General features: G+C 33.9%; 1 protein-coding gene across 2 annotated transcripts in view; it reads right to left on the bottom strand.

Moving 5' to 3' along the window:
- SEMA3A (semaphorin 3A) overlaps positions 1–26,467 on the bottom strand; it is a 469,306-nt gene that overhangs the window by 309,697 nt on the left and 133,142 nt on the right. For both annotated transcript variants that reach the window (XM_060632359.3, XM_060632358.3), the window contains exon 2: positions 3,888–3,971. The gene's annotated coding sequence lies outside the window, so the exon portion shown is untranslated. The remainder of the gene's footprint in view (positions 1–3,887; positions 3,972–26,467) is intronic.

Here is a 26,467-nt window from a genome sequence, read left to right on the forward strand (position 1 = left end):
TCAGAAATTCTGTGGGCCTAAAACCATTTAGCATAAATTATCAAAGATGAAGAAGAAGAAGGAGAAGGGGAAGGAGAAGAAGGAAGAGAAGGAGGCCGAGAAAGAGGGGAGGAGGAGGGAGGAAGAACAGTATGATGAAGGAATTATTAGCCAGAAAAATAAATAAATGATTCAGTCTGAATCGGAGATAAAATTTGTACAAACATACAGACAATGAAATTTTTCAAAGAGGTAAGTAACATTTCCCCGCTACCCATGGCCATGCTAATTCCACTCTCACTAGATGCAGAGGAGGCTAAGCATGTGCTGGATTTTCTCAGGAGTATAGCCACACCTCAAAGCACTCCTTCTGACCCTGTGCACACTAACATCTGAGCCAAAGTGAGGAAGTGAGGGCTTGCTATGTATACATATCACGATGGTTTCTTGTTATTAGAATTGAATGGGAGATCAGTTCTAGCATGATTCTTATATACCTGAACAACCTAATTTTTTCTCTTTGTTTTAAAAATGGCTAGAGAGTGGCACCTGGGTGGCTCAGTCAGTGACTCTTGCTATCAGCTTAGCTCATGATCCCAGGGTCCTGGGATTGAACCTCACATGGGGCTTTACAATGAGTGTGGACCTTGCTCAAGACTCTCTCTTTCTCTCTCTCTCTCTCTGCTCCTCTCCCCAGCTTGTGCACTCTCTTTCTTTCTCTCTCTAAAAAATAAAAGAATAAATGGGTAGGGAATTCTATGATAAGGAAAATATATTCTAATGCCTTAGAGACTCTTAGTGGTTAAAACACAATGAAACATCAGTATGTTGTAAGCTAAGAGACACTACTTAGAAATCAAAATTAAACAAGTTTAATTAAAAATGGATATATGTCAAAATTGTATTTCATTTGAAAAAAATGTCTATCTCTTAAATAGTGACATTTTTTAGACAACTTAAATGTTTTAAAGGGCTTCAGCTTATTTCAATTCAGCAGCAACATGCCTATATAAAAGGGTTCTTTTCTTTCTTTCAGTCACTCACTAAATAAATATTATCTATCCCTTAAACTGCTAGGAAGGGGCAGGCATACTAAGAAAAAATATTTTTAATCCTGAAAAGCTCATAATCTAGAATATAAAAATAAGACTTAAACCACAAAGCAGAACACCTTTGAAAAATAAAATAAAAATAGTTTGAAAAGTAATCAAAGGGAAAACTATACTGTACACATCAACATATAATTAAAAACTATAAAATATTGCAAAATATATGACAACTATAAGCAAGTAAAATTAGATATTGCTAGTCCCAATATATAAATGAGACAATTAAATAAGGCAAAGCAATTTTCTCAAGGTCACAAAGTGATTCAGCTTGGAAATCCAGAACTACATGAGTCTGGAGTATAATTTCATTCTATTGTCTGCGACACCTCCTTAAAAACATATCAAAGTTAGTCAATAGTCATAAAGAATGAATCTCAAGTAGAATAATAAATTATATATAATACTCTTGACATTTTTATCATTTTTTACTTCCTTTTCATCCACACATTTTCAATTTTCCTTTTTAGTTAATGTGGAATTTTATCTCACTTTCCCTTGTCCAAATTAGTACATCCTTAACTACAGTTTCCTGTAATTGCCTTCTATTTTTTTTAAATACTTGAAATCTTTGTTATGAGCTTTACATTAAATATTTCATAATACATTTGACATGCCAATAATTCTCATTAAGTGTACTTCTGTTAAATAAAGGGAGAAGGGTGCCTGAGTGGCTCAGTGGACTGAGCATCACACTCCTAATTTACACTCAGGTCATGATCCCAGGGTCCTGAAATCGAGCCCCATGTGGCACTCCATGCTGAGCATGGAGCCTTCTTAACGTACTCTCTCCCTCTGCACCTCTCCCCTGCTTGCACTCTCTTTAAAAAATAATAATAATAAAATTAAAATTAAATTTAAAAAGGGAGAAACTAAGGGTAGAATGACCTTGTCACTGAAATGGACATCAATTAAAGAAAAAAAAAAGGAAAAGGTATCAAGTTTTCCAATTTTGGATGGCCTGATCACATTTTTCAACAAACTAATAGTTAACAGCCGCTGTTTACATTTGTATTATTCAAAGCCTAGAATTATAAGTTCAATTCTTCAAATATTTCCCTTACCTGCAGTATCTGGAAGTAAATTTCATCAGATTTCAGTCCAATTTGCTACTTTGACTTTAATAAATACTCATTAGTTGAGTATTAGTACAATTAGTACATCATTGATTGTATTCAGTCATTTAAGACTAATCCATGTAGATTGTTCACGTGTTTATAAATTAATTTCAAAAACCTGGCTTGATCTTCAAGTATACATTAAAAGGCAATAACAACAATCACATTGATGCTGTGTCTATGTATGACTTTGGCCTTCATAAATTTGGAACATATTTTAATTAGTATCCAAGAAATTTATTTTGTGAACTTTCCCTCCTTTATTGGTGCCCTATAAGGCAGTTGTAATTGGCAAAGTAGAAGGTTCTTATTTACTGAAAAATAATGTTTGATGTTTGTGCACAGGATGCACTAATAAAAAATAGCACCCAGGAAATTAGTACTGTGGAAGGCTAAAAGTTAATCTAGCCCAATAATGGATATTTATATATATGTATAGATATGTTTATATGTATGTATATATGTATATATATGTGTAGAGAATTGGGAATACAAAAGTCATATTTTTGAATCTTTACTGACATACCAGAACTAAAGATATACGATGTGTCATTTGTAAAACATTAAAAATCCATATGGACTTGACACTAACTTTATCAGCTTCAATGTACATCTCAAATCACTAAATTTTTATCTTATGTGATTAAAGGTTTGCATATGTAAGTGATGCTTCCATATAGCAATTATAATTTCCTTAAAATTCTTAAAAATCTTGCTTTTCTTGATACTAATTATGACAAAGCAAGGAAAAAAGCATTTTTTTACATTAAGTAGAAATGATCATCTAATTAAATCCCAAGAGACCAAATAAAATTGTGAGCTCCTTAGTTTTACTGAAATAAAAATAAAATTAATAAATGAATGTTATTCTACTCAAAAACCTATAAAGGAATTAATACATAGATTCTGGGTTTTTTTTATTACCATTCCTATACAGTAGTCACAGATTTTAAAGTATATGTTTTAATTCCTTTATTATTACTTGTAATGGCAATTCCTGCCAGTAGCAATATATAAAATACAATGGGATGCTTAACCTCATGCTGCTAAGTTTTCCTTGTACTTACAATGAAATGAAGCTTGAGGAACATTTATAGTTAGAGGGTTAAAAAAGAGAGTAATATGTATACATTCATATTTCTAAGTGTATTTTATTTTAAGGGTAATATTTCAGTCTCACATCTTAGGTCAAAATTAAGATAGTGTAACACATTAAAAACTGACTCCTCCCTCTGTGCTTGGTATTCAAGCCTTTGAATGGATTCTAGTTGATAGTAACCATATGTGGTCCAGGAAATATAGAAGGGGTAGGCTAGCCAAAGGATCTTTCTGGATGGCAATCTGCCCACATGTCAACTATCTCTGTGCTGTGGCTCTTGTGGAACATGGCAAACGCAGTCTAATTCCTGCATTATAAAGATAAAAAAAATAGTAGCGATCCATATCTTGACATTTTGAAGCGGTAATGTGGCTTCCCTACAAACCTTTTTAGTTTTTGAAATGTTAGAGCAATCTCATGTATTCAAATCATTCCACAGAATAAAAATTACTTAAGTAAAAACAGAAAGTACCCTTAATTTTTAAAAATTATCCTCTAAATTATGTGTCAACGAAATGTACTACTATACCTATATTTTCACTAGAACTTAGCATGCAATTATGTGCATATTTTAAAATCTCTTACCTCCTTCTGGAAAAATTCTTAAGTCCTGAGGTACATCTGCTCAGTCCAATTGATTATTTTCAGTACCTGGACACTTCAAGTACCCTATAAAAATAAATTCATTCTTAGAATTTCAATATAATTCAAATAATTCGTAATCAATCAATAGGTGCTCCACTAAATTAAAAGTCAGTATAAAGGTCTTCAAACAACCTCAATACGTTGCATAGGAAAATATAATGTAGGAAGGAAAAAGGCATGATGGGAGGCAGACACTGAATTTGACAAACATTTCACTCAAGCTCCTCCAACCAAATTACAATTTGTAAATACTAATTGGATTTGAGGTACTTTGAAATTATTCATTATTTAGGCTCTGACTCTGATAAAGAACAACTGATATATTTGAGAATTCATTGAAATTCTAACACGCTGTATTGATTTATCCATAATGTTATGATGTCATTAACATTGTTCACTACTGACGATGAAAGGCTTACAGTGACAACCCAGCTAAGCAGTAATTTCATGGCGCTGCTAGCAAGTAACTGGATTTTACTTTAACAAAAGCTTTTTTTCCCCCTGAATAAAGAAAACATACCATACATGAAAAGTAAATAGAAATATTAAAGAACTCAATCTTTTAAAATCTGAAATAAAAACATGCTTTGAATAATTTTACGTTACTAAAACAAATTCTTTGTCAGTACTCATACACTATTTAACATTTGAATAAATTATGAAAATAATTTAGGAAACAAAATAAAGATAATTCATATCTGGGCCAGAGACTTAAAAATATCCCAACGGAGAAAATACACAATTTGGTGAAAACAAGACAGAATATGTAGTAGAGATTCATTGGCGAAGTACTAATGTTATTAAACAATTTTAATCTTATTTAAGTCAACAGAAACTACAGTAATATAGACTCTGAAGTAGCATTTCTCTCATTATGTCCAATCCTGTTTTTTTACTGTGCCTTTTTGAGAAATATAGAATATTTCTAGATTACTATATTTATGAGAAACATAGACTACATTATCCTATATGTATTCACACATGTTTTTATTGGATCCCTTACTACCTGATAGAATTATAGAAAACTTCTAGAGTTGATTTAAGCAAAGAATTTATGCTAGGTATACAAGTAAATAAACAGATAATCTATTACCCCGAGTGTATATGCAAAAACTGAAACTCAAGTGTCAATACCATGTTCCACATTCCTTGGATACGTGTATCACATGATAGTGAAAGTATTTCATGACAGTGATAGAGTGGAAAACAAGATCTTTGGGGGAGAGAAGTCAAGTAACTGAGAGACTAGTGTTTTTGAAGTCTACAAGCATATTGAAATTACCATATTGTAAGACAAGAAAGGCGTTGGAAAGAGAGACAGTAAATTAAAGCTAAAATCTTAACAGAAGAGAGGAAGTGATCAGAGATTGGTAAAAGACTTCTTAAAGAGGAGTAGCAGCTAGTATCTGCTAATGTCATGACATCACAGGCAGTTTTGGGGAGGAGGGAAGAGACAGTTTTGGAAGTGACACTGAAGAGCAAGAGAACATTACTTCACCTCCATCTCAGTGATTTAAGTGGTGTGGTAGGGAAATAGCCATCTCTTGGAGGCTGGCACGAGAAGCAGGGTCATCAAAGAAGAACCAGGTTTCATTTAGAAAGAAGATAAGGGGAAATTACATAAAAGTAGTGAAGATAAAGGGGCTTGTTGGTGAGTTCCAGAGAGCATGGTGAAAGGGTATCAGGAGACAGAGAGGAATCGTGATGAAGATTAGTGACTTGAGAACCAGGAATGCCTGGCAAGTTCTGGGTTCCTTTTAGCCACAGACATAAAATGAGAGAGCAGGCATGAGAAATCAAATCCTGATTTTTCCCGAGAGAGCATAGAGATGAGGCTGCGAGTGTCAAAAGGGGCAGGGGGATGATTGTGAGGTCTTGTCAGGAGTGTTCTGGGCTTCAGGGTAACTATTTGACACTTGAGGAGAGTGCTCTCTGACCCAGCTAAGGATGTGCGAATTCTTCTTGACTTCTGATGGACATCTTTAGACCAGCACAGGGACTTTGTCCCTTGACTCGCAACAGTGATGGCCTGTAGAGGAGGAACATACACCACGTGTGGGCTTCCTTTTGACTTACATAGGAAGCATCCTATGGCTAGTCTAGATGTCAACTTACTCTAAACATATTGACAATCTCTCATGCCCTTCTGGTGATGGCCTCATTTCTATCATGTGGTTGAATCTCCTGTATATGAAGACCTAAAGGCCTGCGGAGGGACGAACAGAATACTTCAGCATTCTGATCTCTTTCTGACTTCGGCTGTTGGAAGCCTAAAGAAAGAGAAGTTTTATTCCAAATATAAGGGCTTCCATTTTTTTACATTTGAATTTTCTTTAACTTGATGTTATCAATGTTCTATTTCATGAACAGCTTCATAGACTTTAACTGATCTAATTGTTCATAACCCACATAGATATGTAAGATTAATTCATTAAATGTTTTATTATTTACTAGGTGCCAGGCACAATTTTAGGCAGCATTAACTACTAACTGATGTGCCTGGCCTTGAGACACTTAAATTTTATACAATCCATAAATCATATAATATACAAATTCATTATATAATGTAAGGCGATGGTAGGTGCTATAAAATAAGAGGATTGAAGGTGGCTGAGTATCAATTCACTTGGGAAAGTCAGGGAAGTCCTCTCTGAGTTGGTGACATTCTACCTGAAGTCTGAAGGAAGAAAGTATGTGGATATCTCAGGAAAGCATATTCGAGACCAAAGGAACAATAGATACAAAGGCTTAGGCAAGCAAGACTGCACATAGATGGTTCCAGAAATAGCAATAAAATCAGTGAGTAATAAGTAAGGAAGAAATGATAAGAGGAAGGTGGAGAAGCAAAATATAATATGGTTATAACTTTAAACAAATTTGAACTGATAAGAAAATATACTACAAACATCGATAAAATGTAGGCCATGAATATAGTTCTCTAGTTAACAATAAAACTGATCGAAACAAAATACTGCAAAAAAAAATGCTGTGGATAATTGAATTAAAAAAGCTTACTTACACAATGGAAGTTTTACTACTTCATTTATCTCTAAAGAAAATTGATCAAATGGAACCATCAAGTTGGAAAAACAAATTAACACTTGGAATATTGGTTAATTCAATAATTATAACTATGATTAAAATATACTTGTTTGACAGAATGAGAATGTGCACCTTCTTTGATAATGTAGAGAACATTCTGGCACAGAGGAGTTTTTGCATCTATCGTTGGGAACACTATATGAGCCAAGTAGCCACCTGCAGATACAAAATGTCTGATCCAACCTGACAGTTCTTTTCTCCAATTTACACCACATAATTTTCAACAGAAAAATCTGTCAAAAGAGGTTCCATTAGTGTCAGGTAAAGATTCCTAACCAGTATACTTTTAACTTGTTCTAAAATGATAGTAACAAGTGAATCTTAAATGGGAAACTCCTATTGCAAATAAAATGTAAGTCTTTATCTTATCTATTTAATTTCTTTGATCCTGGTGTTCTCCTGGAAACTCTAAAGGAGTTGTGACTTTGACAAATGTGATGTCTGCCAGTTCCTACAGGGATATACTAAGAACAAATGCAACATTCTACTTTCTGCTCTATTTGTTTTCATTAAACAATGATTTACTAGGAGTTAACTGAATTGAAACTTACACTGGTCATTTTCTTTATAAATAACATTGCAAATTTATTGGAAAGACTTAAATTGTCATTAATATTTCTAGAAAAGTTCATTCCAAATTTAATCTCATTCTCTTTTCTTGCTCTTTCTCCGTCCTCTTCCTTTCCTCCCTTCATCTCTCCTCTTTGTCACTCATGAGAAGATGGGTCTATGAGTTCCTTTGGGAGAAAGATTATGAATAAACGAAAAACTAATCAACTGAGGTTTAATTTCATTTACAATTCCAATTGTTTTTGATTAGAATTAGTAGTTGTATTATATTTCAAATAACATGAAGATATGTGTTGTCCTGCATATTTAAATTGTACTAAAGTATCTAAATTTAAGTAACTCCAAACATTCTTATATTTCATTATACAATTTTTTTATTTATGCATTTAAAAATACTTGTTAACTATACCCAGTATGTCCAGGCAATGTTTTAGGTGCAAAATTAATTAGGTGTGCAACTAAAATATAACCTTTGGGGAGTTGGGACTTGCTTTTTATTTGCCACTATATCACTAGTGCATAGAACGATGTGGTGTAGAGTATCATTTAAATATATGTAATGAATATGAAGATATATATTTGAATGGCTGTATATATTTGAGTTAATGAATGAATATATTCTCATTTCCTTTCTTTTATGTTACTGAGAATCAGACAACTAAATTATTGATTGCAGTTCAATGTGATGAATATAATGATGGTGATAAGTACTGAATGCTTAGGATTCACAGAGGTAAGAATCTAAATCAGTCTATAGGGGTGTTTCAGGCTCCAAGTCTGGAAACAGAGGATTAAAGATGTATAGTCAAGATTGCAAGTACATACATCTGGGGCTGATATCTCATTAAGCACTAGAGAAAATTGCTCAGGGATAAAATATACACTTTTCAAGGTCCTGGAAAAATATTTAAATTGTAAAAAATTAAATGGCTTCTAGAATATAAAAAAAAGATGCAAATCAGATATTAAGGGATATTTAAATGCTTGTTGAATGTAACCTTTCAACCTTATTATGTTAAGTTGAAATTTCTTATAATTAAGATTATCTTACCCTGCACTTATCCCTCAAGATGCATAATAATTATTGAAGAAAAAAGCCAGAAGATAATAATGCAAGGGCAAATTTATAAAATCCTTTCAAATTTTTAACATAAACAAACAAAAGTGTTTACTGTGGGACAAAGGTAGATTTAATATATTTGAAACACTATGGAATAAGCCCTCTGAAACAAAGAAATGATACCTAGGGTATCAAAAGACCTAAAATAGGTGAGTGTCATCCAGTCTTAGACTGGTTCTGACATAGGCTGAAAATAAATATAAATTAATTAAAATATTGCATCATACATATCCTTTAAGTAATTTCTAAACCCTAAATTGTCACTATTGCTCCAAATTCATAATAGATACATAAAACTAAAAACATCATTTTCATTTTTCAAGGAAATCACAAAGTACATACAAATAGAAAATTTAGCTTAAGACCCTTAAGGCCAATTTTTGTCTTAAATAAACTTTCAGTGTCTTTCTCAAACTTAAATCATCCTGGACAAATTTCTTGGGACAGTTTTTGGTCATTAAAACATCATGAAGAGAACTCCAACACTAAAATACAATTTCCAAAGGCTTGAAAAAAATTAAACTGAAAATAATTTCCCCTTTAAAAATACACAAAAACTTTATGAACTATTCGCCTCTAGCTTAAATGTTTGAAAGTACACACTAGTTACCAATGCCATCCTATATCTCATAATATATACACATTATTTGCATTTATATGAAACTTATAAAATATGTGCTATTATATATTACATACACACAACACATATGCACACACATAAAAACACATACATATATACACACATACACACATCTTGGAGAATCCTTAACTGATTTGTACATACTTTGTTATGTCTTAATTAAACTTGAAGCTTAAATCACCCAAGTGATTAGTACCATCAAAAATTTTGGAATCTCTATTTTCTTCTGAATATATGTGATTGCCTATTCTCAATATATAGAACCTCTTATCCTGAATATCTATGATTTCTTAGAAGACTTTGAATCTACTATTTCTTAATTATAGTTATAAACATTATTGATACAAGCATGTTTTGAAGCTTCCTGATGTCTGTAACATTTCTTACTCTAAAGTATCTGGAATGTAGATTTAGCAATGCTTCTTTTTGAAACACTGCAAACAAAATATCAGATTTTTTTAACCACAGTGGCTACGTGACTCTAATGAAATCATGCACTGTTATTTATAATTTTTTTTTTGAGTAGCACCTGTGATATACTGCTAAATCCTTATTTTTCCCCCTGAAATTCCTTTGTCCTCAATATCAAAAGAATCCAATTTTGAGAATGAAACCGTAGTCATTATAAGAAGAATGAAACCATACATTACAAATCTCACTTAAGCTATTTATTATCCAAGCCTATAAAAACAAAAATATAGATCCATAGTTATTTGAGAATAAATCAAATTAATTCATTATTGTCCTTTTCTGTTGTCTCAAACATTTTTCAATAGGCTTTCTTCCCTTAAATTACCTGTCAAGAAACTGTTTTGTTTTCTTTCCTCTTAAGTTGAATGGTCTCATATTTAGTTTTACAATTATTAGGTAAAACTGTACTTGTCGAGTAGGTAGAAAGGTCTAGAAGAGTATGCTGTGTTCATAGATGAATGGTTATGATGACTGAAGAGACATAATTTTTTTTTACAAATATAACATCCATCTTTTCTTTTTTTCAGTTTATTTACTTATGTATTTATTTTTAATATGAAATTTATTGTTAAATTGGTTTCCATACAACACCCAGTGCTCATCCCAACAAGTGCCCTCCTCAATACCCGTCACCCACCTCCTCCCTCCCACCCCCATCAACCCTCAGTTTGTTCTCAGTTTTTTTTTATTATATGAAACTTATTGTCAAATTAGTTTCCATACAACACCCAGTGCTCATCTCAAAAGATGCCCTCTTCAATACCCATCACCTACCCGCCCCCCTCCCGCCCCCCATTAACCCTCAGTTTGTTCTCATTTTTAAGAGTCTCTTATACTTTGGCTCTCTCTCCCACTCTAACCTCTTTTTTTTTCTTTTTTTTTCCTTCCCCTCCCCCATGGTTTTCTGTTAAGTTTCTCAGGATCCACATAAGAGTGAAAACATATGGTAACTGTCTTTCTCTGTATGACTTATTTCACTTAGCATAACACTCTCCAGTTCTATCCATGTTGCTACAAAAGGCCATGTTTCATTCTTTCTCATTGCCACGTAGTATTCCATTGTGTATATAAACCACAATTTCTTTATCCATTCATCAGTTGATGGACATTTAGGCTCTTGCCATAATTTGGCTATTGTTGAGAGTGCTGCTATAAACATTGGGCTACAAGTGCCCCTATGCATCAGCACTCCTGTATCCCTTGGGTAAATTCCTAGCAGTGCTATTGCTGGGTCATAGGGTAGATCTATTTTTAATTTATTTTAATGTTTTCCAGAGTGGCTGCACCAGTTTTTATTCCCACCAACAGTGCAAGAGGGTTCCCATTTCTCCACATCCTCGCCAGCATCTATAGTCTCCTGATTTGTTCATTTTGGCCACTCTGACTGGCTTGAGGTGATATCTGAGTGTGGTTTTGATTTGTATTTCCCTGATGAGGAGCAATGTTGAGCATCTTTTCATGTGCCTGTTGGCCATCTGGATGTCTTCTTTAGAGAAGTGTCTATTCAACATCCATCTTTTCTACCCTTCAAGTGTCTGTCCCATAGTTTCTATGTTCATTCTAGACCTGGTCCATGTCATAAGATATTTTGATAGTCTAATGTCTATAAAAACCCCTCAGGTCTCACTCAGGGAATATATCTAGTTTTGTAATTAGATGAAGAGGTGAAATTCTATTTAAGACAGAGATTGATGTAAATCTATGGTTTAATTTCCTGGAAAAATTAGGGAAATAAAAATCATAGACATTTATTTATATACAATTTATATATATATATATATAAAACAAATATATATATATATATATATATATATATATATATATATATTATTTATATATAAACTCTGTTACAAAGCATCTATTTTTCCCCAATGACTATCTAATATTATATGAGTGAAGCAAATTTCTATATTATACTAATCTTAGTAATATCAACAAGTCAAGTATTTATAAGCAGCATCAGCATTATCAGCTCCATTGGAAAATAACAACACTTACCAAAAATGTCAAGCAACTGGCATGTTAGTATACCCATTAATTAGCAAGTGTTAGTCAAGTAACTCCAGATACTATGTACTTTGAAGCTACGTCTCTTCTAAGACAAATGTATAAGATCGCATTATTGTGAAAATATTTACATGCTTGCCCTACTCTGTCCTTCCATATCTGAAAGATTATACTTCCCACTCCTTTTACTTAAGAGTAAGCAACATAACTTGCTTTGGCAAATATAGTGTGAGTAAAAGTGACATGGTCTATTTCTGAGCAGAAGCTCTAGGGGCCACAACATGGTTCTGTCATCACCTTTCTTCCTGGGGACATAACTAATTCTTAAGTCTGAGTACAAAATAATGAAACAGAACTGAAACAATCACACAAATAACTATCAGTGAGTGATACAGAAAAATCTTTATTCTTCTTGTGAAGTCATTAATTACCTCAGCATAAACTAATACTATGCTATACTAATTAATATACTATTAGTTTTATACTATTTTGTACTATTTTTGTATTATTTTGTACTATTAGTATATGCTAATAGATATACTATTGACAGCCTATACTAATTGATATGAAATTTGGTGCTTAGAAGTAAAGAATTACAATAATAATTAATTATATATCAGCCCTGGGGCCAAGCAGTAAGTAGTAAGAACATTTTTATTGGAGATTGGGAAGATGGTGGCCCATGTAATGCATTGGAGAAACATTCAGTAAAACTGGAAACTTTTATAGATTGGGAAGCAAATAATGCTCTAAATTAGCTGTGGCTTCAAGTTATGGCCAATTTGTAAACAGAATCAACAGGAAGAGAGAGAATCTGGAAATTACAGGCCTTGCAGCATTGAAAGATGAAACTGTTTCTTATCTCCAATTAGTAAAAGAGAAAAATGTGGAATGCTTTAAGTTACAAAAGCTAATTACAACTCGGCTTCTTAGCAAAGAGCAAATCAAGGGTATCTCTGCACTGATTAAGGGAGAAGTCAGTAAACATGTTCCTTTGGATGAAATGGCTCAGAGAAAATAGAGTAAAAAAGGGTACAAGTCTTCTAGAAGCCAAATAACTTCAAGATACCTGAGTTTAGAGAAAAAAAAAATCACGGGTGAGGCGACTGGTGCATGGTTGTGAATAACCTAAAATAGTATAAATAAGAAGCCTACTATGTTTTGAGAAAGTTGTGCAGCCAAGGGAACTGCCAGCCTGGAATAAAAGAGAATATGAGTGTTCAAGATTTAAAGCAAACTTCAGAATTCCCAAATTTCCACTGGCAGCAAAATCAGGCTTAGGAAGCTCCTTAGCCTCTTGGGGGGGTGGGGACTTTCTACAATTCCCCCTTCAGATAATGTCAAGGAGGATGAATAATGTATAAGATCTGCCAGAGGAAAGAGCTAAGAACCATAGAGAATAATAGGGTAGGCAGTTGTTGGCAGGCATTAGAACAGGGGACCAATCAGGGAACATTCCCCATAACCAGGAAAGGATCATGCTCACTATCATTTCAGATTTGCTCTGATCTACTTGCTGACTGTATTTAACTTCTTCTCCTTTCTGATTAAAAGTATGTCACTGTTCTACCATAATGTATTACAAATGTGCGTGTGTGTGTGTGTGTGTGTGTGTGTGTGTGTGTGCGCGCGTGGTTGGGTGGGGCGATAAAGTAGATAAATGATTTACTTAGTTCCTAGTTCTCCAGATGAAGACCTTCATTTGGTTCTAGATTTTGAGTCTGACACTGTAATAGATGGGATTTTATATAACAGAGGGAAGTGAATATTTATGATCAGACTTTGGTAAATTGTATCATTGTTAAGATAAGTGCTATTGGGTCAGACCCTGCAGGAACATTAGACTTCCAGCACCACTGACTTTATTATATGTAGTCATGTGACTTGCTTTGGGCAGTGACATGTGACTGCAAGTAAATGTGCCACATCTGGAGAGAGGCTTCAAAATAGAGCTCTTGGTTCTTTCTTTACTCTTTTCCTTCTTCACTGAGATTTGCAAGTTTCAGATAGGTCAGCTTCTTCATTTAAGAATGATGGAGCACAGCCTGAACTGTCCCGTGATGGACATACAACATATGAAATATATAAACTTGAGTATTATAAAGACACTGAGATGTTGAGGTCATCTGTTACCATGGCACAACTTAGTGTAGCCTCAATGACTGAACAATACAATAGAAAGTGCACAGAAGCAAAAGATGCAGAGAAAACAGCATGTCAGAGACGATAGTCACTTTGGCTCAGATGAGCAATGCTTGCTTTAGAAAGGACTCATTTTATGCCATCTTAGTATAGCAGGAATTCCAGGGAAATGGCATGCAAGATGTAATCAGAATGCCATTTTTTCTGACTAAATTCTGGTTTTGTCTGAATATAAAAAGGAGAAAGGAATAGTGCCACACTAATGGAAAGTAGCTTGTTTTGTTTTAATCTCATAATAAATCTTTCAAAGCACTGTAGAATTATGAGGAATAAATAAATACCTGAAAAAATTATTATCCAGAGAAGTTCTCTGTTGTGAATAATTTTCTACTAACTGTTCTGGCTGGGAAGGATTGTCACAGCACGCCATCCATTTCCAAATGGTAATTAACCTTACCAAAATCGTTCCGCAAAAGATTCTACAGCATCATATCAAGTTGAGATTTAAAGATATATAATGTCATTGGTAAATGTGTCAGCGCACTGCACAGGTAAAATATGCAAATGTAAACCTTTAGGCTGGAGAGAACATGAACTACTCTCCTTCAGAGAACAGCTGTTAACTTTTGAAGACCTTGGTTTCATTGATGGCATTACTACTAGAGATGCAAGCACTGGGGAGGAAAGACTCTAAGATATGGAAAGGTATACTTTCTATTCTTCTTGGATGACTGGCACAAAAATAATAGATACAATTATCTAAAAAAACTCTGTTTTTTTTTAATTTTTTTTTAACGTTTACTTATTTTTGAGACAGAGAGAGACACGGCATGAACGGGGGAGGGGCAGAGAGAGAGAGAGAGAGACACAGAATCGGAAGCCAGCTCCAGGCTCTGAGCCATCAGCCCAGAGCCCGACGCGGGGCTCGAACTCGCGGACCGCAAGATCGTGACCTGAGCCGAAGTCGGACGCTTAACTGACTGAGCCACCCAGGCGCCCCAAAAAACTCTGTTTTTTAAAGTATCAGCTATAGTTATGAAGTCACAAAATCATAGGATATAAACAAAAAAATAGAAATTATCTAAATTGTCTCTGTTAAAACCAGTCTTGTAGTAGTTCATTGCCTTCCTCAACAATTAGTAAGCGATTTTTAGCAAACAAAGTTTCTCTCCATTTTATCTTTAATGTGATGCAATAATACAAAATGCAACCCCAAAACACTGATAAAAGCAATCAACTACATATTCCTGTCGTAAATAACTAAATGTAGCAAATGTTTCAGGTTTATGGTTAAGAATTTTTCAAAAATGTTACATAAAAACTTACTGTTTTAAATTATATTCAAATAGCTTCTTCTGATACCTATACCTTGATGTGAGATATTTTGATGCTATTATTTTTCATTATAAATTTGACCAATAGTCTATTTAATTTAAATACATGCATTAAAATTAATATATGCATTGGCTAAAATTGTAGAGATTACTTCCTCTTAGTTATTTTTGAATTACTAATTACTTTTTTTTCTTTTCATTTTTGTAAGCATGGGTCCTTTTCCTCTAACTTCAATTCCTTTTGGCTTTTGTTGTTTATGTTAAAAAGCACTCCCTGTTTTCAAACTAACCATCCATTTTACCATGTTCTCATGTTTTTCTTTCATTTTCATTTGAGAGAAATTATCTGAGATAAAATTGTTTTAGTGAGAAAGACCATTGCCTTAGGTTATATGTACCATTTTTAACTTTCAGTGTCATCGTAACCAAATTAAAACCAAAATAAGTGCTGATATGAAGGACTATTTGGAGGCAAATCAGTTAATATTTTCAAATAATAATAATTTAAAATTCTTATGCTGAGAAAATGACCTTTCACAACACACAGAACGCAGATGCACAAACTAAAAATCCACTATGTTACTAACATAACCGAAACTCCTTTGCTTTGGCATCATAGAGAATACACCGCCACTGTATCCTATCAGTCATTACAGATAAAAGAGATGTTCTAAGTCTGTATATTAAAAGTACACTACTTGGAAACATTGAGAAACAGAGAGAGAGCATGAGTTACCATTTCAGAGCTCCTGTGAGTCTTCTTTTCTATGACTTGCTGGTAATTTTGTATGAAGCAGATTTTTAATCTTCCCCAACCACATTCTTTTACTTTCTTTGAAAACTATAATCCAATAGCAGAATTCCACCCCCTCCCCAAACTGCTAGTGGTCAAATAAAATAAGAGACAAGGAGAGCGGCAGGGTGCCCACAATCAAGCTGATTAAACTCTGCAGGATCTCTGCAGTTTGTCAAAACCCTTTTTGCTGCCTCACATTTTCTAAAAATGGAAAAGGTGAAGCTTTCACAAGTAGCAGGCTCCAAATAAACCAGTACACCCAGCACAAAGCTCATGATACCAGCAAAAAAAAAAAAAAAAAAAAAAAAAAAAAAAAAAAAAAATGCACACATTAGGAAGTTCTACTATTAGCTGATAGCCATCATGCTAATAGGACACTTCTCCATATTAATGTAAGATTCAGCTTTTGGACTCTACAAAACTCTTTCCATCCCTCGGGCTACATTTGTCCCAAAGAAGCATTAGTTGCATGTAGCCTTGAGGGACTTTTATACAAAACTTGTGGAAATGATGTATAGATTCTTTCCTTGGAAGGAAAAAAGACAAAACAAAACTGGGTCACTGATGGTGACTGTGAAAACAGTAAACCGAAGAACGCACTTTGACTTCTTCCGTTTCATTTAATTTCCTAAGTTTTACCCTGATTTTGCAGAGATTAAGTGTGCTGTGTATAGAGAATTAGATACGGGCTATATGATAGTTACCCATGATTATTATGGGCTCAGTGACATCTCTTCCTAGGTAGGTGTTAAAGGTAATAGGCTATTTTTTTTTTTGGCATAGAACTTTGTCATAGCATAGTGTAACTCTTTTAGTTTTAATTTATATTTTAACACAATTGTTCTTTCTCTAAATATCACTGTTTTTTCAGCTCAAAAATAGGAATAATGAATATAATCATTGTTTTGTAGGCATTATTCGTCATGTTTCCTGATATATGCTCTTCCTATTCTAAAATTCACAGTACATTTCACACTCACTATACTTGACTACTCCTTGTCTCAACATATTTCATCAGTTATTATGGTTGCTGAGTTGCCAATAAATTATTTAACTGAAATAACTGTTCTCTGGTGGACAGCATTTCTTAGGACAAATTCCATGAAAATTCAACTACTTCAGCAAGTCCTGGAACTGCAAAGTTGTATTAAAAATGCCCCCTTTCTAAATAAGCTTTGAAATAAATATCATTTGAAAAGATACATTTGTTTCTGAAAAACCAATTGGTCTGGAGATAGTGGCTATGTTTTTATTTTTAAAAGAAACAAAATATGAATTATCAGATAAGCAAAATGAATTGTTCATCAAATGACTTTTTAGGTCAGATCTGAGCCTCCTTTGCCTCATCCATTAAAATGAGTGATACAAAATTCTTAGGCATTTAATATGAATAAATACGGTTTTTAAATATTGGTAGCATTTAAAAAATAGAAATATGGCTTTTTCATATTCAGTCCCATGCTTTCTTTAGCTTTTAAATGTTAATACCAAATTGGTAAGCATGAATAAATTGTTAATAAAAATTATATGTTACCAGAATTTTGGAACATAGTTTAAGTAAGGAAATCATTAAAAGCTCTATCTTTATCACTTATTGTGTGAATCAATTATTTCTTTTTGTGTCCAGTAACATGTACAGATTAGAACAAATGGGTCAGTTGGCATAAAATGACTTTCATGTACCTCTACATTGCTCAATAACATTTGTTTATATAGCCACCTTTATCACACCTGGATGTGAGGTACATGGTAGGATACAATACTACGAGACCCAGGTATCAACTTAACCAACTTGCCTGAGATCTAACTACTCAGAAATCCTCCCTATTATACATAGGTATGGTCTTGAGAATGTTTTGCTTACCTATATTCATGTAAAAGATTATTATGAATGTTACACGCTCACAAGATAATACAAACACATAAGGCTGCACAAAACATTAATTCTTATTTTGGGGCATCTGGGTGGCTCAGTTGGTTAGGCACCCAACTCTTGAGGTCATGATCTCAAGTTCATGAGATCTGAGCCCCGCATACGGCTCTGCACTGAAGGCGTGAAGCCAGCTTGGGATTCTCTCTTTCTCACTCTCTTTCTCTCTGCCCCCACTCATGCTTTCTCTTTGTCTCTCAAAATAAATAAATAAATAAATAAACAAACAAACAAACAAACAACACATTAACCCTCATTTCAAGTGATTTCAAGTCTCCTTATCTACCACATAGATGCTGATTAATATAGCAATTTATCACGCATCAGCCACCAAATCCCAGAAGTCAAGATAGCAATAACTGCTATTACTGGGCATTTATTATAATTCAAAACCTGTTTAAAACACTCTATACCATTAAGCTTCTTTTTTTTTTTTTTTTAATTCTGACAACATTTCAGGGAGTTAGGTATTTTTAATTCACTTTATAGGTAAGAAAGTTGAGAGAGAGAGAAGTCAATGAACATGGATAATCAGTGACAGAATTGGTGTTAGAAGATTATTCATCCTGATACTAAGACTTAGTTCTCAGGCTCTGTGACCTCTTAGCATCAATATTTTGACTGGGGACATTGACGGGGAGAAGGGAAACTGGAAGGGTAGATAAGCCACAGAGTGCTTAGCTTACTCACGCCAAACCCTGATGAAATGCTCAATCATTTTTGTAAAAAATACAAACATAATTGGCTTTTCTGAGGTACAGTAATTAGAAGGGCAACTAGCTGGAAGGGAGCAGCAGGTGAAGAAGCAGATGATGTCAAAGACACTGACACTGACATAACCACTTCCTTAATTTCATGAAAAGATTCCTAAGGTCCTGAAGGTTATTAACCAGGTTAAACAGTATGCCAAGAATATGGTATAAAATTCAGGTGATCAATGAACTTGGGTTAGAAATAAAATTTATTTTCACTAAATTTCAAGTCACATGTAGAATTTCCTTCATAAGTGTAAGTAAAAAATACAGTCATTATAGAAATACCTGTAACTGTATCACCAAAAGAAATCAGATATTTTCACATCACATTATGATTCTTTCAGAAATCTCAGAAAGCCATTTATAACTGACTATTTCTTTCAAGTTATGATATTACTAGATCTTCCACTGGATCCCCTTATCTAATGCTTTAATTTTAAAAGGCTTACATTACTAAATCACAAATGTGTTCTTTTTAGGATTCTTATAACTTTATTATAACTGTTTTCCTTGAAATACTATATTTTTAATTTCTGCATTTAAAAACATCAGCCTAAGAAGCAGTTCATAGACTCCACCAGACTATCAAATACATGAAAATACTAAAACTCCCTAGTAGGTCAACCCACATCCAGAGCGGAGCTGGCAGTAAGGGAACCACCTCCCTGTTGCCACATTTGACATCATGCCCACCTCTGTTCTCTTTGTTGTTTCCCAGGCCCACACTATTACTATGATTATGGAATATTTATGTTGACCACATACCAAGGCCACATGATAATGGGTATTTTACCTTTAATCCTGATGATACTTAACAGGAGCTATACATATAAATCTTCTTGCTCTCATAAGAAAATGATTTCTTGCCTTTGGGTATTATAACATATTACTACTTGTATCTCCTATCTATAGATTTGTGCTTATTCTGCCTCTACACAGTAAAAATGACAGGCTCCTTCTAGTACATTAAAAAAGTTGCTAAGTTTTAGTAGGGATTTGTCCTAAGCCCGATTTCTAAAAGTATATTAATGAAAGAAATTGTTTCTCATTGCTAGCAAAATTGTAAATTTCATTCATATTGCTAGCATCACCTACTTATATTACTAAATGCATGTGGTTGGTCATATAGCATTGTGTATAAAAAGTAAAAAGGGAATACATCTCCATTTGCAAAAATGAACAGTATTGGAATCTTTATTCATTAATTTTCTTCATGAAAAGGAAGTCAATTTTAGAAGCATGTTAGTCATTATTATTATTGTATTTTATTTATTTGTATATTTATTTATATATAATAGATTTAATGTATATTAAATTTATATTTATGCTGAGTATATATTTAATTTTCTATATCTTATGATGTTTTGGCATCTCTTGGGGACCTTACTGTCCTGGGGAAAGGCTGACCTTCCTAGGGTAGCTAATTCTTAGGGGTAATATAGAACTTATCAGGAGCATTTTTTCAAGTTTATTTATTTATTTCCAGAGAGAGAGAGAGAGAGAGAGAGAGAGAGAGAGAGAAGCAGAGAGAGAAAGGGAGAGAGAGAATCCCAATCAGGCCCTGCAATATCAGTGTGGAGCCCCACGCAGGGCTCCAACTCATGAAATCGTGAGATTATGACCTGAGCCAAAACCATGAGTTGGATGCTTAACTGACTGATCCAACCAGGCATCCCTGGGACATAATCTTTATGCGTAGAACTATAGATCCCAAACTGCACCACCACTTACCTTCCTATCTAAGTCACGGATAAAACCATTATTTCTCCTATCCTAAATGAACCCAGGGCCAGGTACCAGATAACTAGGGTCTACTCCTGTAGCACAAAGCCTACTGGAATTGTATAAACTAGCTAATCCTAAATTGCATCTCTGCCTTATGCTGCCTTTCCTGAAGAAACCCCATTAAAGGCTCTGTGCTAAGATTCTCCCCTTGGACTTGCTTCTCTTCCCGACCAAAACATGGTTTCTCACATGGCACTGCATGGTGTATCATGCCTCTCATTCTATGGGAGCTGTAACGTTAACTGTTTTTCTTTAATGGCATTGAGTGTTCCTTTTGTCACTCAGTTACCTGTATAAATTATGACCTTGGCACAGAGCAGTTATAGTTCAAAGTAAAAAAGATAAACTATGTATAATTATTTAATTATGTTATACAGGATGAAATATTGTAATGTAGTAAGAAAGGAGAGACTTGAAATCACATGGAGTTTTCCAATTTACTTGCTGTGTTACGCCAGTGCAGGTTATGTACCCTCCCTGTGTCTCTGTTTTTTCTTCCACAAATTGATTAGAATTATGATTGCCATTCAGGATTTATTATAAAGACTAAGCGATAAGACATATGAAAAGGTCTGTATCAAAGGTATACTAAATACATAGTGGCCATTAATACTGGTGAATTACCTAACATTAGCCAAATACGTAATTAGCTGAATTCAATTCTTCATTATTGACTTTAGGAACTAGGGTTATTTGATAATAACAATTTGATTACAATTACATTTTCCTAAATTTCAGTTTACCTAGATAAAACCAAGATGTTTGGATGCAATCTATGGAGGAGAACAGATAGTTTATAAGTCCAGTTCTAATTTGATAATTCCAATTTTATCTCACAATCTTTACTTTTATATTATGGTTATATTAGGGTTACATATTTAATTTAATATATATTTATTTATAAATAAAAGTACCTTTTCTTGTATGGTTTTCCTAAGTTTTTTTTCTCCTAAGTTACATCTACATGTTTTCTGACACACTATGGGAGATAACTCTCAGTAAAATTAAAATTTTAGGGTCCTACTTTATAAAAGTAGTAAAGCACCGTCTTCCTCCACTGTATAATCCAGCAATAAGATAAAACAATAACTTTTAAGATGCATTATCTGGGATCTGACAGTCTGAGTTCCAATCATTGCTCTGTAATTAATTAGTTGTGTGACTTTGGTTTAATCACATGTAAAATGTGAATAGTAATAGCACCTCCTTCATAGTGATATTATGACACTAAGTGAGCCAATACTTGTGACACAAATAATTCTCAAAAGTAAACCCTCAGTAAAAGATTTTTTTCTCACATCACTATCATCATCATCATCATCATCATATTTTAACTGTATTCAAGGAAAATATGCATATTTTAAGAAAGATATAAAATAAAGTCTTTGAGGATTTAAAGACATGGGAAATCATATCAGTCACTTTTAAACTCATTATGGGCTTCCTGAAGAAGGCTGCATTTGAGAAGAGAGGCTCCACCACCCATAGGCAAGAGGCTCTGCAGATACGAGCATAGTCACACTGCCTAGATTGGAAATTTGATCCTACCACCTTACTTGCTGGGCAACCTTCGGCAAATGACTACAACTCTAGCCTGTTCCCTAACTTGTAAGTGAAGGAAATAATAATACACTGCTTGCCAGCTTGTAGTACAGATTAAACAAATCTTTACATGAATGTCATCCACTGCTGAATGTAATTTAATGCATAACAAGTGCTTAACAAGTAACTACAAGGAGAAGATTCTTTTTTAAATGATCTCCGAAGATTAGCTACCAATACACTGACTTTAAACTAATTGTGCATTTTCTCTATACTGTAATGTTTATGTCAATCAAAGATATCAAATACTCAAGAGAGTTTCAGTCCCTCCTCTGAAGATATAGTTCACTGTGGTATGGTTGCTAAAGTTTACTAATATTCATTTTAGCAAGGCTTTGAATCTACATGTTCTTTTGGCATTAATCATTACATAATCAAGCATGCCAAGTATCACAGACCACCTTCAGCTAAAGCAGAATATAAGTGCTTTTCACCTCTTAAAAAGAAAACATTTCTCTGATGAGAAGAAATCATGTCATTTCCTGAGTGGAAGTTCACAAGGGGTATGTGTAGCATGCAATGAGTAAAAAAAGAGTAAATTTGGAGAGAAAAGTGGAAAGAGCTCCACAGAAAGAGCATAAATGAAAAATATGTCCATGCTTCTACATAAACATGACTGCTTCTTACAATGAACTATAGTTCTTTAAAAAATGGAGAGCTTATTCCCTGATTATATTCTGTCATAAATCATATGGACAGATGTGTGCCTTAGTCACGCATCATGGTTGATTACCATCATTCAGGGTTTATGCAACACAGACTAAGGATTTTACTTTTTAATTTAACATTTAATTTCTTTGGTATTATAACAAACAAAAAGTAATATCCTATGAATTTTTCTTTGTTATAGCACATCTGCACAATAAAAATATTTATGTCAAATATTTTTATTTTAAGTATGACTTTATTTTTTTTTTTTTTTTTTCAACGTTTTTTATTTATTTTTGGGACAGAGAGAGACAGAGCATGAACGGGGGAGGGGCAGAGAGAGAGGGAGACACAGAATCGGAAACAGGCTCCAGGCTCCGAGCCATCAGCCCAGAGCCTGACGCGGGGCTCGAACTCACGGACCGTGAGATCGTGACCTGGCTGAAGTCGGACGCTTAACCGACTGCGCCACCCAGGCGCCCCTAAGTATGACTTTAAAATCATGCATGTCTGTTTATTCTCTTCAAGAGAGTAGTGAATTTTAGCTTTTAAGTGTAATTTAAAATAAATTTTTTAGTTTTTAATTATGTATTACCTTTCCTAACTATTTTGAAAAATGTCCAAGTGTGAGTATGTCAAAGTGTGTAAATAAATAAAAATGATTTGGAAAACTAGTATTCACCAGCATAAAAGTGGAACCCATTTACATTCCTGGCACCATGAGTCAAGGATTTCTTTAATTACAGGGTGTATGAAAGACTTTTCAAATATTGTTGAGCCACAGCAGCCTGACTTAGGTGGGTGGGATAAATCCATGGAGGGGTTTCTTACAAAATCAAATTCCATTGGACGGTAGTAATCTACTGGGGTTTCCAATCAAACCTTGTTCATTAGTGCTAGTCAGAGCTAGTACACGGAGCAGATTAACATGGGATTACTCAATGGTTCTTAGACAGAGTTCAGATTTGACATTGGTCATGGATATAAAGTTAATGCTGAATTGGCTTCGGAATTCAAACCCTTATAGTTATTTGCCAGGTCCAATGAATGAACAAAAACAAGATTGTTATAGAGCAAAAAGAAAAGAACATATGGTTGAAACAAAACAAATGTTGTTTTTGGCTGATAGATGAATAGCAAAATGATGATCATTTATACACTGACAATCATATTTTACCAAATTAGAATTCCAGATAACAAAAATAGGTAACTTTTAAAAATATCTAACAGGAAATTTCAAAACTTATCTTGAATTTCTTTTTTTCAAAAAGAATGAAATCTATCAAAAAGTGTGTGGTCTTAAAACCATTCTCTATTCTTATGAAAAATGAAGTACATATCAAAATATGTCTAGTATTATAGACTACAATTATCAGTGAAGATGGTAAGAAGATTCACAATATCATATCCCTGCCTACATTATAACTACCAATGGCAAAGGTCATGTCAAAAATAATGTACTTTCAACATTCAATATGCACTTATTGTTTGATAAAATGTATAAGGCATGTACTCGATATTGTAGCAATGACTAAAATTAAGCAGATAGAACCAATCCCTTCCCTCAAAGACCTTATATTTGAGCAGAAAGAAAAAAGACATTCACTGCATATTAAAAAGTATGAACAGGAATGGCATGGCTAATATGATAAATGCTTTCTATGTAATAATTTATACTTATCTTTATTTTTTATAATAGGCCTATAGACCATAACTAAGAAGAATATGTGTGTATATACATATATATAAACATGTGTGTGTGTGTGTGTATATATATATATATATATATATATATATATATATACATATATATATATGTATATATATATATATGGTGTATATATAACAGGAAATATATATATATATATATATGTATATACACACCTCACATATATATATAACAGTTGTAGACTTTGGAGTTGAGGTCATGGAAAAGCAAAGTGCTTGCCCTTATGAAACTTCTATTCTAGGGAGAGGTGACAGACAATAAGTAAATGAAGAAGTAAATTATAATATGATATTAAAAACACAAGCTATCAAAGTGGGGCAAAGGAGAGAAAGAGTAGTGAGAGGTGTTATTGGAAATTAGAAGGCAATGGAGAGCCATGGTCTCCTTTGCAGAGATCTGAATTAAGGGAGGAAGCCAGCAAGAGGACATCTGTGAGGAAAGTCTGAGGCAGCAGAGACTCAAAGTATACAAGTGGAAGTATTTCAGGAACAGTAAGGGGGCACATGTGACTCTGGTGGCCTGAGCAAGGGGTGTGGTGAGAGATGAAATCAGAGGGAGGAGGGAAACTTAGCTTAAAGAGCCTTGTGAGCTTCGAAGGGCTTGACAGGCATGGGCAGCCTTGTAACTGGAAAGTTTTGAACGGAAGAGTGATAAGGTCCAGAGTATTCTAAAAGAACATTCTGCAACCTGGCAGAGCAGGGCCTGTTGAAGGGGCCTGTTTTAGCATGGAGGTTATTCAAACAGCTTGTACAGTTGTTCAGAGGAAAAACATGGGTTGCCTCTGCAGGACCTTTCATAGTGGTAATGGCTAAATGAAGGTTGGCAGCCCAATTCTAAATTGGCCATTTCTATAATTAAAGGAAAAATCTTATAAACTAAATGTAAGTGTTTCATGAACTACAAACATATATTCTTGAATTATTTGCTTTTGACTTATTTCAGCTTGGGATTTATAAGTAAAGCCCGTGGGCAAATCCTAGTCACTCTATAGCTAGTGAAAAAACATAGAGTAATTCATTTTATTCTGTAAAAATTTCCCTGTGAAAATGGGATATATGAATGGTATGTGTCTATGAAGTGTTTTCACGTATCCTTACTTGATTCTTTGTCATTTCATTTTGGAAAAATGTCTGTGACATAAACTTTTAATCTTTGTTTTAAAAAAGGTTTTAGAGGCTGTTATAGGCACAGTATTATAGACCCATTTTAAAAGTGATAGCCAGTCTAATGTGCAAAATCTGCTTATGACTTGATCTCTACCCTCAACAGATATGCATTATTTCCAAGAAGGTAAATATTTTACATACGAGAGAATGCCACAAGATTTTCTAAAATAAAATTCATAATATAAACTTAATTTTAGACCATTAGGTGTGTTCAGTGGCAGTTAGGAAACAAGTGATCAGTTTTGGCTGGAATAATCACGCAAGACAGCACTTAATTGTAGTAGTCCTTATGCGAAGAGGGAGAAAAGGAAAGAGAAAAGTAATGAGGGAGAAAGAAAAAAAGCAAAGGAAGTGAGGAAATACTATGATAGAGAAATATAGGATAAAATAGGCAGAGAGGGAAAGATTAGGAACTAAGGTCCCTGGGTGGGGGAAAAACACATATTTTGGAACAATGCTGGGAGCCTCTGACCATAGCAAAGCCCATCAGGGTAAGGTTCCTCTTTAATTAATTATTTATTGATTTATTTAATTTTTTAAAAATGTTTATTTACTTTTGAGAGAGGGAGGGAGGGAGGGGCAGAGAGAGAAGGAGACAGAATCTGAAGCAAACTCCAGGCTCTGAGCTGTCAGCACAGAGCCCAATGTGGAGCTCGAACTCATGAACCAAGAGATCATCACCTGAGCTGAAGTTGGATACTTAACCAACTGAGCCACCCAGGC

This window comes from Panthera onca, chromosome A2 (assembly GCF_046562875.1).
Source record: "Panthera onca isolate mPanOnc1 chromosome A2, mPanOnc1 haplotype 2, whole genome shotgun sequence".
Lineage (NCBI taxonomy): Eukaryota > Metazoa > Chordata > Mammalia > Carnivora > Felidae > Panthera > Panthera onca.